Raw genomic sequence first — 15,000 nt, forward strand, 5'->3', positions numbered from 1 at the left:
CAATTTCTTTATCCATAAATTCCGTTGATGGACATTTGGGCTGTTAACACCTTCTGACTGTTGTGACTAGTGCTATTATGAACATGTGTGTACATATACTTGCTTTGGGACCTGTTTTCGATTATTTATGGGTGCTGTCCCAGCACCATGTGTGTACATATACTTGCTTTGGGACCTGTATTCGATTATTATATACCTAAGGATGGAATGTAGGTTTATATTGCCATTCTGTTCTCTGTTTAACTTTTAGAGGAACCACCAAACAATTTTCCAAAATGGCTGAAACATTTTACATTCTCATCAGCAGTGTACAAGGTTTCTAATTTCTCCACATTTGCCAACATTTCTGATTCTCCTTTTTATATTATGAGGTATCCTAATGGCTGTGAACTTCCTTATTGTGGTTTTGAATTTCATTTCCCTAATGACGAACGATGTTAAGCATCTTTTCATGTGCTTGTTGTCCGTTTGTTTATCTTCTTTGGACCTTTGCTCATTTTAAATTGGGTTTTTATCTTTTTGTTGTTGACTTGCAATAGTTCTCTATATATTCTGGATACAAACCCTTATTTGGTATATGATTTGCAAACACTTTCTCTAATTTTGTAGGTTATCTTGTCCACTTTTTGATAATGGCCTTTGATGACATAAGTCTTTAATTTTGATGAAATCCAATTTATCCAATTTTTCTTTTGTTGCTTATATTTTTTGTATAATACCTAAGAAATCATTGTGAAAGTCAAGGTCATGAAGATCTACCCATATTATTTCTTCTATGAATTTTTATGGTTTTAACTCTTATATTTAGATTGTTGATCTATGTTGAGTTAATTTTTATATATGGTGTGAAATAAGGATCCAATTTCATTCTTTTGCACATGGATATCTAGCTGTCCCAGCACCATTTGTTGAAGAGACTGTTCTTTTTCCATTGAATGGTCTTGGCATCATGTCAAAAATCAATTGGCCATAGATGGTTTGTTTATTTATTAATTCATTTTTGATAGTTAAAACAAACAATTTATTGTGAAGGGTTATAACATATGTATCAGTATGACAGTACTATGTAACATATGATAATAATAGCACAAAACAGGGCCAAGGTATAAATGGAATTGTATTTCTGCAAGATACTTACTTTATCCATGAAGTAGTACAATATTTTTTTAATTTGCATTTTTTGCAGTTTTTATTGAAGTATAGTTCATTTACAATGTTATATTAGTTTCAGGTGTACAACACAGTAGTTCATTATTTTTATAGATTACATTCTATTTAAAGTTATTACAGAATATTGGCTATATTCCCTTTTCTGTATATTACATCCTTGTATCTTATTTATTTTATACCTAGTAGTTTGTACCTCATAATCCCCTCCCCCTATCATGACCCACCCCTCACCACTCTCCCCACTGGTAACCACTAGTTTGTTCTCTGTATCTATGAGTCTGTTTCTATTTTGTTATATTCATTCATTTGTTTTATTTTTTAGATTCTACATGTAAGTGAAACACAGTATTTGTCGTTCTCTGTCTGACTTACTTCACTAAGTATGATACAGGTACATACATATTGGAAATGGCAAAGTTTCATTCTTTTTTATGGCTGAGTAATATTCCATTGTGTGTGTGTGTGTGTATGTATTTATCATATATCAATCACAACTTCTTTATCCATACCCCTATTGATAGACACTTAGGTTGCTTCCATATCTTAGCTATTATAAATAATTCTGCTATGAACATTGCATTACATGTATCTTTTTGTATTAGTGTTTTCATTTTCTTCAGATACATACCCAGGAGTGGAATTGCTGGATCATATTGTAGTTTTATTTTTAATTTCTTGAGGAAACTTTATACTGTTCTCCACAGTGGCTGTACCAATTTACATTCCCACAACAGTGAACTAAGTTTCCCCTTTCTCTACTTTCTCACTAATATTTATTATATTTATTTTCTTTTTGATAATAGCCATTCTGAAAGGTGTGAGGTGATATTTCATTGAGGTTTTGATTTGCCTTTCCCTGATGATTAGTGATGTTGAGCATCTTTTCATGTGCCTATTAGCTATCTGTATGTCTTCTTTGGAAAAAATGTCTATTCAGGACTTTTGTCCATTTTGTAATTGCATTGTTTGGTTTTTTTTATATTGAGTTGTATGTGCTCTTTATATATTTTGGATATTAATTCTTTATCAGATAAATCATTGGGAAATAACTTCTCTTGTTTAGTAGGTTGTCGTTTTATTTTGTTGATGGTTTCCTTCACTGTGCAATGCTTTTAAACATAATTAGGTCCCATTTGTTTATTTTTGCTTTTGTTTCCTTTGCCTGAGGCAATAGATCCAAAAAATATTGATAAGACTTATGTCAAAGAGTGTACTGCCTATGTTTTTTTTTAAAGTCTTTTATTTATTTATTTATTTATTATTTTTGGCTGTGTTGGGTCTTCATCTCTGTGCGAGGGCTTTCTCTAGTTGCGGCAAGCGGGGGCCACTCTTCATCGCGGTGCGTGGGCCTCTCACTGTCGTGGCCTCTCTTGTTGCGGAGCACAGGCTTCAGACGCGCAGGCTCAGTAGTTGTGGCTCACGGGCCTAGTTGCTCCGTGGCATGTGGGATCTTCCCAGACCAGGGCTCGAACCCGTGCCCCCTGCATTGGCAGGCAGATTCTCAACCACTGCACCACCAGGGAAGCCCTGCCTATGTTTTATTCAAGGAATTTTATGGTTTCCAGTCTTACATTTAGGTCTTTAATGCATTTTCAGTTTATTTTTGTGTATGGTATGAGAAAATGTTCTAATTTCATTCTATTACATGTAGCTGTCCAGTTTTCTCAACAGTACATATTGAAGAGACTGTCTTTTCCCCAATTGTATATTTTTGCATCCTTTGCCATAGATTAATTGATAATATGTGAGGGGGGTTATTTCTGGGCTCTCTATTTTGTTTCCTTGATCTGTGTGTCTGTTTTTGTGTCAGTTCCACACTGTTTTGATTACTGTGGCTTTGTAGTATAGTTTGAAGTCAGGGAGCACGATACCTCCAGCTTTGTTCTTTTTTTTCTCAAGATTGCTTTGGCTATTTTCAGTCTTCTGTGGTTTCATACAAATTTTAGGATTATTTGTTCTAGTTCTGTGAAAAGTGTCATGGGTGTTTTGTTAGGGATTGCATTAACTTTGTAGATTGCTTTGGATAGTATTTTTTTATGCATGTTCCTTTATATTTTATTTACCATAAACATTAAGAGAATACAGCAAACACTGGAGAAAGGCTTTTTAATAATTTTTCATATAAAGTTTAAGACTTAAAATTATGATTGCTACACCCACCCACCCCAATTCAACATGCAGGTATCATTTATTTCCAGATACAGTGATTCTACAGCATTGCATTCTCTTGATAGTTTTATAAAAGTATCCTTGCCCTGTAACTTAAAACAATTTCACAAACTGTGTACAATCATGGTATACTACCATCATTCAGAGAGTTCCCCCAAATGAATACATTCACACAATATTACATTAAAATGTAAGTTTTTAGAACATCATCTTCATAAGCCAAACCACAAAAACCCAGGTTCTAGTTTTAAATGTGTTTATGAAGACTGCTGCTGAGCTCAAAGCATGCAGATGTTCATGACCACCTAGATGACGCTGGATATTGAAACTTCTTCAGTAGGTCCAATGATGCAATTTTTCACTCATCCCAAGTATCTCCATATTTGTTAACTTTGACTTGGGCAATATGATCAGTAATACCAGTGGGAGTAGATTCATTCATAGAAGCACTGAATGGAGTTGTCCCATAATGAGGAAGCATCTCTTTTTCTATGTTGTCTGCTGCTGGGGATGTCACAAAAGATAAATGACCACTCATGCTTGAGTCATATTTTGACTTCTGAGAATAGTGCCCAGTTGGTGAAGATCGTCATGCCTGTCCTGATCATAAAGCTTCTCCAAGAGGGGAATTCTCAAGATTCTTGAACTTCTCTTGGCAAGTTTTCACATAGGAAAGCTTTCAAGCAAAGTATCCCATGATGCAAGCAAATATAAGTTTAGGGATGGAACCATATTTGGGATGACCTGAAAGGATTCATCTGAAACAGAAGCTTTCATCATTGCATTCTTCAAAGACTCTTCTTTCTTCCTCTGTTGGAATGTAATCAGCCCTTATGTGAGGAATTGGTCTTGGAACTTCTGCATTTGGCTCTTGAAAATCAGCCCTCCCATTCATCTTTCCTCCAAATGACAGCAGTGGGTGAGAGCGCGGCAAGCCTTGGCGACCAGGGGCAGAAGGCCCGGAGGGGACCCGAGAGGGGTCAGTGGGGAGGGGAGGGCAGGAGACACGCAGGACCACAGTGGAGTTGGGTGGGGAGCAGTCAATGACACGACCGCCTAGAAGTCACCCAGATACAGGCTCAAAATGACCATGACCTGGAAGCACTGGTGACCTACGGGAGGAAATCGCTTTGGATAGTATTAACAATATTAATTCTTCCAATCCATGAACATGGGATATCCTTCCATTTATGTGTATCATCTTCCATTTCCTTCATCAATGTCTTATAGTTTTTGAAGTATAGGTCTTTTACCTCCTTTGCTAAGTTTATTGCTAGGTATTTTATTCTTTTTGATGGGATTGTAAATGGGATTGTTTTCTTGCATTTTCTTTCTGATAGTTTATTATTAGTGTATAGAGTACCTTGCAACTTTACTGAATTCATTTATTAATTCTAATAGTGTTTTGGTGGAGACTTTATAGCTTTATATATATCACATTACTTTTAGTGTAGGTTTAGTATCTTTATCTTTCCTTCAATTCTGAATGATAACCTTGCTGTGTAGAGTAACTTAGGTTGTAGGCTTTTTCTTTTCAGTGCTTTAAATATATATGACACTACATTCTGGCCTGCAAAGTTTCTACTGAACAATCATCTGATAACTTTATCGGGGGGTGTTCCCTTATATGTGAGTCTTTGTTTTTCTTTTGCTGCCTTTAAAATTCTCTCTTTATCTTTAACTTTTGCCATTTTAATGATGATATATCTTGGTGTGGGTCTCTTTGGGTTCATCTTGTTTGAGACTCACTGTGTCTCCTGTACCTAGATATCTGGTTCAAGAAGTTTTCAGCCATAATTTCATCAAATACATTTTCCACCCCTCTCACTCTTCTCCTTCTGGGACCCCTATAATGCAAATGTTAGTACACTTGATGTTGTCTCAAAGCTCCCTTAAACTATTCTCATTTTTTCAAAATTTGTTTTTCTTTTTGCCCTTCTGAGTGGGTGATTTCCACTATTCTATCCTTCAGATCACACGTTTTATTCTGTATCATCTAATCTTCTGTTAATTCCCTCTTGTGTATTTTTCTTTTCAGTTACTGTATTCTTCAGCTCTGTTTCTTTTTTATATTTTCTAGTTCTTTGTTAAAATTCTCACTGTGCGCATCTATTCTTTTTTTTAAATTTTTGTCTGCGTTGGGTCTTCGTTGCTGCATGCATGCTTTCTCTAGTTGCCACGAGTGGGGGCTGTTCTTCGTTGTGGTGTGCGGGCTTCTTATTGGGTGGCTTCTCTTGTTGCGGAGCACGGGCTGTAGGTGCATGGGCTTCAGTAGTTGTGGCACACAGGCTCAGTAGTTGTGGCACATGGGCTTAGTTGCTCCGTGGCATGTAGGATGTTTCCAGACCAGAGCTTGAACCCATGTCCCCTGCATTGGCAGGCGGATTCTTAACCACTGTGCTACCAGGGAAGTCCCTATTTAGCATTCTTATTACTATTGTTTTGAACTCTTTATTTGGCTAATTATTTATCTCTGTTTTATTATGGTTGTTTAAAGTTTTTTTCTTGTTATTTCGTTTGAAACATATTCCTCTGTCTTCTCATTTTGTTTAACTTTCTCTGTCTCTATGAATTTAGGTGAAACAGTTACCTATCCTGGTCTTGAAGGTGTGTCATTGTGTGGGAGCATCTCTACGCAGTCTGCATGTGCCCAGTGGCTTTGGTGGGAGAGCTGGATCTGAAGTGAGCACAGGCTGTGTCTTCCCCCTGGGGTGTGCTGGCAGCCACTGCCTCAGTGTGAGATAGTGCTGGAGTTTGAGGGGCTAGAGTCAAAGCCAAGTACAAGCTGGGGCTTCTCCTATGCTCAGTGGCTGTCTGGGCCTGAGCGTCTGGAGCAGGAGCCCTAAGGGAGCTGGGTTTATCCAGGGTAAGATGGAAGTCTCCACATTGGTTTGGGGCATGGCTGGGACCTGAGGGCTTGGGGCTGCATTTCTGTGTGCTGGTTTCACTTTTATTCCATGGTATGCATGCTTTCGTTAGAGGCTGGGCCAGGGCCAGAGGGGTTGGTGCCACACTACTGAGCTGGTTTTGCTCCCTCCTGAGTGTGTGCAGGGACTTGTGCTCTGGAGATGGTGGTCTTCGCCCTGGAGCTAGTTTTGCTCCATCCAAGTGAGGGCACTGATTCAGGTGCTGGCAGTGGCTGCTTCCACCCTGGTCAGAGGCAGGGTTAGGGTCCTAGATGGCTCTATTCCCTCCAAGGGTGGACACTCTCATTGGCAATAGCAGCCTTCTCCTTCATGGGGAGAATTGCCAGAGCAAAAGGGGCTGGAGCAGGAGCCTGGTGCAGGCTGTTGGTATGCTGGGGCAGTCCTGGCAAACTGAGCAGAACCCCAGACAGTTTTTTTTTTTAATTAATTAATTAATTAATTTATGGCTGTGTTGGGTCTTCGTTTCTGTGCGAGGGCTTTCTCTAGTTGTGGCAAGCGGGGGCCACTCTTCATCGTGGTGCACGGGCCTTTCACTATCGTGGCCTCTCTTGTTGTGGAGCACAGGCTCCAGACACGCAGGCTCAGTAATTGTGGCTCACGGGCCCAGTTGCTCCGCGGCATGTGGGATCTTCCCAGACCAGGGCTTGAACCCGTGTCCCCTGCATTGGCAGGCAGATTCTCAACCACTGCGCCACCAGGGAAGCCCCTCAGACAGTTTGTAATCTGCTGCCTCTGTGCTGTGACTGGGAGTGTGCAAGTTGTGTGTGTACTCAAGAGTGGAGTTTCAGTTTCTTACAGCCTCCAATAAGCCCCACTGGTTTGCAAACCTGATAAGGGTGGTTGTTTCCCAGTGTTGGACCCCAGGACTGGGGTGCCCAATATATGGCTTGAATCTCTTGCTCTGCAGGGAGGAAGCTTGAGTCTGTGATATCCCCTTCCTCTTCTGGGTCCCCCACTAGGGGTGTGGGCCCCGACCAGATCACTTCTCCCTTCCTACCAGACTCCATGTGGATCTTTCTTCACAGCCTTGGTTTAGAAAAGCCAGCCTGCTCGTCAGGTCTATTTCAGCGAGAGTCACTCTACACATAATTGTAATCTTCATGTGTTCGTGAGGGGAGGTGAGCCCAGCATCCTCCTATTCTTCCATCTTGATCTTGAAGTCTACATGGTCTATTCTGGACTCTTAATTCTATTCCATTGATTTGTATGTTAGTTCTTATGCCAGTGACATGCTGTATTGATTACTGTAGCTTTGTAGGGAGTTTTGAAATCAGAAGTGTGAGTCCTCTAACTTTGTTCTTCCTTTTCAAGATTGTTTTGGCTATTTAGGACCCCTTGCAAATCCACATGACCTTGAGAATTGGCTTTTCCATTTCTGCAAAAAAAAAAAAAGGCTTCTGGAATTTTGATAGAGATTGCATTGAATCTGTATATCCCTTTAAGGCAGAATTGACATATTAACAATATTAAATCTTGTAAACCATGAACACAGAATGTATAGAATGTCTTCCCATTTATTGAGGTTTCTTTTAATTTCTTTCAGCATTTTTAAAAGTTTTCAGTATATGTCTTTCACCTCCTTGGGTAAATTTATTCCTGGATATTTTATTCTCTTGACCAATATGGTAAATGGAGTTATTTAAATAATTTCCTTTTTGGATTCTTCATTGTTGGTGTTTGTTGATTTTGCATCCTGACATTTTGCATCCTGACATTTTGCTTAATTTCTTTATTAGCTTTTCTGCGTCAGTTGAGATGATGATGTGGTTTTTCTCCTTCTTTCTTTTAAGTTATGTTTTACACTGATGGATTTTCTTATGTTGAACCGTTCTTGCATTTCTGGGATGAATCCCACCTGGTCATCGTATATAATCCTTTTAATATGCTGTGTATTCAATTGGCTAGTATTTTGTTGAGGATATTTGAATGTATATTCATAAGATATATTGTTCTGTAGTTTTCTTGTGATGTTTTTATCAGAGTAATGCTAGCCTCATACAATGAGTTAGAGAGCTTTCTCCTATTTTTTTTTGAGAAGTTTGAATTAGTGTTAATTACTCTCTAAATGTTTGGCAGAGTTCACCAGTGAAGCCATCAGGTCCTCAATTTTTCTTTGCTGAGATGTTTTGCTTTGTTTTGCTTTATTACACATTCAATATATTTACTGTTCAGAATTTCTATTTTTTCTTCAGTCAGTTTTGGTAATTTGTAAGTTTCTAGGAATTTGTCCATTTCATCCAGGTCATTTTATTTGCTGTGATATAGTTGTTCATGGCATTCTCTAATAATCCTTGTTATTTCCATAAGGTTGGTAGTGATGTCCCCATTTTCATTTCTGATTTTAGTTCTTTGTATTTTTTCATTTTTTTCTTTGTCTGTCTACCTAAAGGTTTGTTAATATTGTTCTTCTTTTCAAAGAACCAACTTTTGGGCTCTTTGATTCTGTTATTTTTCTGTTCTCTATTTTGTTTATCTCTACTCTAATCATTATTATTTCCTTTTCTCTGCCAGATAGGCATTTACTTTGCTCTTATTTCTCTAGTTCTTTAAGGCATAAATTTATGTTATTGATTTGAGGTTTTTCTTTTTTTTAATGTAGGAGCTTAGAACTATGATTTTATCTCTTAACAATAGATTCCCTCAGAGGTGGTTTCTGTCTACTTCTTTCCTCCTGTGAATGGGCCATACTTTCCTGTTTCTTTGTGTACCCTGTAACTTTTTGTTGAAAATTAGACATTGAATATTATAATGTTATGCATCTCTAGAAACCAAATTATTCCCCTTCTCTAGGATTTGCTCTTTTTGACTGTGGAAGGCTGTAGTTGTCCATTTGTTTAATTACTTTTCCAAACTATTTTTGCAAAGACTGTATTCCTTGTCATGTGCATTCAGTGAAGTCTCTGTTCCTTCAGTTAGTATTCAACTAATGTTTCGACAGAGATTTCCTTTAACTCCAGAATACACACACACACACACACACACAGGCACACACCCCAATAGTTAAAAAAGCCAAAAATCCACCTTTCCCAGTCTTTGCAGATTGGTTCTATGCTGGGACACTCTTTCAAAACTTAGCTAGACTGTTTATAACTCTGGCTTAGCCTTCACTTCCTGCTTACACTGAGCTCAGAGATCAGCCAGAGGTGAAAACTTAGGGTCTTTTTAGGTCTTTTCTGAACATGTGTCCCACTCTGGGAATGTGTATGGCTTTCTAGATTCCCCAGTATACATGGGTGCTTTTGAATGTCGTACTTTCCAAAAAAATTTCTCTCCCCAAATATCCTTTCAGGCTTTAGGCAGTCTATTGTTTGTCAAACCACAATCTTTTGCCCCAGGTGTGTGCAGGGTTTTCATTTGCCTTACAGTGTTTTTGGGCAAAGTCCACCATTTTACTGTCCTAAGTGATTTCTGAGTTAGGTGAAACAGAGATGAGTGCCTTGTATCAGTCCTTTCAGGAAGCCCATAGACAGTTTAGAACAGATAAACATAATAAGCCTTAGATAAGGTCTGCTCTGCTCCGTCTAGAACCAGGGATTAGGGTCTCACACAAGAAATGGGAGTTGCTGTCTTCAAAACCACTGCTGAGCTAGGGAGGGGGTGGAACAAGGGCAGGTAAAAATGCCACATAGCTTTCTTACCATATGGAAGTTGATTTTTTTTCTTGATTCAGTGCTTTCTTGGTTTCTGTAAATCTTTGAGTGTTTTCCAGATTTCTGACAAAGTTGATTATGACTTTCTGCTGATTTTCAATGTTTCTGAGAAGGGACAGGAGTTTGGAGCTGCCTACCCTGACAATTTGCTGATGTCACTCTCACCGACAAAGTTTTAACTGGGTCACTGAACCCAGGGCTTGTCCTGGAAGCTTGGCTTAAGACACTTCTCTCCAGAGAGCCTTAAAAAGAACCCTGACCTCTGTATGTCTTCCCCACATAGGACTTCTTGCTTAGACTTAGGCCTAGTGGACACCCATGGGTATTTGAATGTTGATGGGTGGTGGGAAAAGATTCCCACCATGCTACATAATACCTCTGGTATCTAGGTTTACCTTAGTGGTCCTTTTCTCTCAGTCCATACTTACCACTTTCTGCAGTTCACCTACCTTTCCTAGTCTGGACTCCTTAATACTGAAGGCTGAGATCCCTCAAAGGCTACTCCTGTTGCTTCTCTAATTCCCCTCCCCACCCCTGCCACCAAAGTCTAAGAAAAAAAAAAAAGAATCGGATTTGCTTTATCTGGCTTGCACTGGCTACTTCCTCTGGAATCTGACCTTTTTACTTACTGGGAAATTCATGCCAACTTTCTTTTGCCATCTTGACCTTATCATTTTTCCCCCTAAATCTTTCCTGCAGTATTGCCCTCCCTTAGAGGTACTTTTTCAGTCACGATAGTAGCTCTTAGAATTCAGCCATACAATTTCCTCTCCATCTCAATTCTCTCTCCCTCTGCTCTGGGCCCAGTATTCTCACCCTTTTCCAAAATCTCTGAACTATACCTTACAAATACAGGTAGCTTCCGTTTCTTTGGCATTTTCAGAAATGTAGGTTGTGGACCTGTCAGATAAATTGTCAAAGTTGCAGTTGCTGCAGGCAAAATGGAAACTAAGTACTGAGTATACAGATGAGTAATCATACTAATTGCCTTGCAATCTAATTGGATGAACATTCTACTGCAAAGATGCATTGTGGGTAATTTGCTTTTACTTTGGAGGGGGGTATCTATATTTGCACCAGAGTTTTTACTGGAAATTCACTGCTAATATAAAAATGAGGACACTTTATGACCCCTTAGAAGCATACAAAATATGCAATTAAAAATAAAGATCCCCCTTTCTTTCCAAGAGTTGTAAAACTTGGCAAAACTAGGAACATGTATTTTTCCACTGCAGAAAGGAGCGTAAGATGCAAAATCATCATCTTTCACCAAGAGGTGACCAAGGCTGTAAAAGATGAGGTCAGAATGATATAGAGTGAAACCACAACACATGGAGCTCTTAAAAAAGGATCTTTCTGGATAGCAGAGTTTTCTGGAGTTCAAAGTTACCTCTTTGCATGGCAATGATTTTAATTTAATCATTTTGGATAAAACGTTTTCTAATGTGTATTGCACACTTCCTTGCCTCCTTAAGCAGAATATATTGAATATAATTTCATCTTTTCTCGATGATTCAGGGTCCGTGCTATGATTTTCATCTTCTCACTGTGCTGTATCCAGTGATACCCTCAGGGCCTATTACAGGCTATAAGAATATTTGCTCCAACACTAAATGTTCCCAGACTGCAGAGAATTATTTTGTCAGCTTTTTCCTAGTTTTTTTTCCTCTCTGTCCCCTTGCTCTAAGTATTCTCTTGTCTTTGTTTTAACATCCACTGTCTAGCATTTGACATGATGTTCCTAATCTTTGGTAGGATCGGAGATATCCAAACTTGGTTAGAATTATACGAAAAATACAGGTGTATAGATTCTGAATCAAATCCTATCTAGGTTCGCCTTGAGGGAAGCACACACTTTAAAATGCATGGATATGATGCTCAGGTATCCTCTTTGTTTTGTTCCTGGTTCTTAGCTGCGTTATAGGTAAGTGATGTTGCTGAGGTTGTAAGGTGTGGTTGGGAAAGGTGAAGGGTCACTTTTTACAGTAACATTCAAGTTACTACAAAGCCAGGAGGTAGTTGACAGTGTGCTTCCTGTTGCACTCCAGTGTTCTAAAAGGATACCCCTATTATTGCACCTTTCAGAGAAATATATTAAAGCCATAGCTGAGGTCCATAATTTAAGCATATCATTGGGTTGTACCTCATTCTCACAACCTCAGTTTCTGATCTCATGAACACCTTATACCTAATGCCCAGGACTCTGAAGGCTTTAACCCATGGGTCCTGCAGATGCAGGAGTTAAGGTAGACAGCAAGGGTCAGGGTAGAGCCCCTTTTATTGTTTACTTTTGCATGAAAAGACAAACTTCTGGTTTGATCACAAACATAGGTTTGAACATTGCAACAGAGATGACTTCTAACTCGGCAACTCCTCTTTGGGAGATTGGATGAAGAATACTCCTTTTATTATTCTCTTAAGGAATAACTGTGATAGGAGTTTTCACTTATGTTTGTAGTGAAAAAGACATGTGCAGATCCTTTTGACAAAGCCAAGGGGCTTGTTCAGTTCTTTTATCTATCCCAAAGCTGCAGGGAGCCTCTATTACTGTCACGCAGAGCTTAAAATCAACTGGAAAAAACAGGGACAATGAAAACAGCAGATCTGTGCTGAATCACATTCGGTAAGGAGCATTCAGATGTTAGTAAGTCCTGTGTCTGCCACTTAATTGGATCAGTGATTTATTTTATCCCAACCTCTAGACCCAAATCATTTTTTATGAAAAATAAAAATAGCCCAATGTGACCTTGCCATTCACCTGAGTACTGAGTATCTTGGAGGGAAGGCAAGCACAGGCAAGGTTTTCACTGATGTATCTGCTCATACACTGCTTCCCTAATTACAATCCTTTATGGGGGACCAGATGGCCATTAATGAAAGAGGCTCTCCAAATAAGAGACCCCAATGTACAGAACCTTCTTGTGCTCTACATCTAGCAGATGCTCAGTCTAACTAGCCTCGGTTATAGAATCCAGGGTTATAGGGTACTTCCCTTTTGGGTAGGAGATACAGAACATAGACATGGCCCAGAAAAGAGGGCACATCACATAAATAAATCCTTATTACCCAGTGGTGCATCCACTGAGGAACCGTCAGCACCCAGCTCTTTTGTAGGTCTTCCAATGTAATGAGAATTCATATGTATTGATATGTACACACATGATCCTGGGGCAACGTTGGTTCCCCAATTTCCTTCTAGATCATCAAAGGAAGCTTAATTTGCATTCAATGTGACAACTGTGCTAAATGTTACTCTAAAAAATCAGTTTCAGCTAATTCACAACTTCTTTATTAGCTAGACTCTTTGATGAACTAGAACAATCCATTTCCAGACTCTGACAGATAATTCTATTTTCATTAGGTAGATGGCTAGTTAAGATCAGACACTTAAAGAACAAACTGATAAATATTCATTTCACACATGGAAAAGTTCAATGATATCAGTCGGTTGGAACGTGACCCTTTCTTGCCTTGTCCAGGCTTACTTTTGGGAGATCAACTGATATGCAATGAGGAGAAGGATAATGGGGGATTACTGACATTATTAGTCTGTTTGTGCACAGCTGGAAAAAGCTATGATATATACTCTGGTAACAGAAAAAGAATATATATGGTAACAAGAGACTTGGTTCCAGGCCCAGCTCTTCCATTAAATACCCACATGACCCACAACTCAGTTTACCTACTGCAAAATTATGATGTCTACCCTTACCTATCTCACAGGTTTATGAGAAGATCTTAGTTTGGGCTTCCCAAGCTAAGCAAGGATTCAAGTATAAGTAGTTTGTTTGAGAATAGAAGAATGGGGCAGTGAAACAAGGAAGGGAAGAAAGCAGGGATTAAAGGTAGCATTATCAAACTAGCTACCACAGAGAGTGACTAGGGCTTCAGCCTTGAGGGGAAAGTCTGGGAGGCAGTGTAAGACATCTGCTTCAGAGTGATCCCACCTGAGGGGTGAGGTGACACCAACTCCTGTCAGTCTTTGGTTGAGGGCTGTTAACACCTTGGTACGTCCTACCTGACACACAGGTTGGTAAAGTGGGCTTCACTATCCAGAGAAAATCCTCAGTGAAAGAAATGCGGGTGCTGGCAGTAGGGAGTTGGGGTAGGGTAGCATGCTCTGAAGTGGTAAGAGTAAAGAAGTATAGGCATGATAGCATCTGCTACATTTGGTACAAGGGTATAAGTGAATGTATTTTTTTAAACATCTTTATTGGAGTATAATTGCTTTACAATGGTGTGTTGGCTTCTGCTTTATAACAAAGTGAATCAGCTATACATATACATATATCCCCATATCTCTTCCCTCTTGTGTCTCCCTCCCTCCCACCCTCCCTATCCCACCCCTCTTGGTGGTCACAAAGCACCGAGCTGATCTCCCTGTGCTATGCGGCTGCTTCCCACTAGCTATCTATTTTACATTTGGTAGGATATATAAGTCCATGCCACTCTCTCACTTCGTCCCAGTTTACCCTTCCCCCTCACCATGTCCTCAAGTCCATTCTCTACATCTGCGTCTTTAAGTGAATGTATTTTGTATTAATAAAAGTTCTTAGTAATTATAAGCGTTAGAATTCTAGGTACCTGCTAATACCCATAAAAGTGATGACAAAAAGCCATATGGCTGGAAAAAATGGAAATTATTGTAATCATAACATCTATGGAACACTTACTATATGTCAGATATCATGACATGTTTTAAATACGTTGATTCATTTAATCCTCTTTATGAGCTAAATATTGTTATTATCTCCATCTTATAAGACTGAAGTTCAGACAGCTGACATAACTCACTCAAGGTCACAGAGCTATTAAACTGCAGATCTGGGATTTGAACCCTGGCAGTCAAACTATGAAGTCCATACTCGTTTTTTTTTTAAATTAATTTATTTATTTTCATTTTTGGCTGTGTTGTGTCTTCGTTGCTGCGCACGGGCTTTCTCTAGTTGTGGCGAGCGGGGGTTACTCCTCGCTGCGGTGCGTGGGCTTCTCATTGCGGTGGCTTCTCTTGTTGTGGAGCGTGGGCTCTAGGCGTGCAGGCTTCAGTAGTTGTGGCACGCTGGCTCAGAAGTTGTGGCTCGTGG

General features: G+C 39.3%; 1 pseudogene across 1 annotated transcript; it reads right to left on the reverse strand.

Moving 5' to 3' along the window:
- Window positions 1-492: 492 nt before the first annotated feature.
- On the reverse strand, window positions 493-6,654 carry LOC309620719 (OCIA domain-containing protein 1 pseudogene; annotated as a pseudogene). The gene has a single exon. The product of its transcript is annotated as an OCIA domain-containing protein 1 pseudogene (transcript).
- Between the last annotated feature and the right edge of the window lie 8,346 nt (window positions 6,655-15,000).

The sequence above is a fragment of the Balaenoptera borealis genome, assembly GCF_965194805.1.
Source record: "Balaenoptera borealis genome assembly, chromosome: X".
Classification (NCBI taxonomy): Eukaryota; Metazoa; Chordata; class Mammalia; order Artiodactyla; family Balaenopteridae; genus Balaenoptera; species Balaenoptera borealis.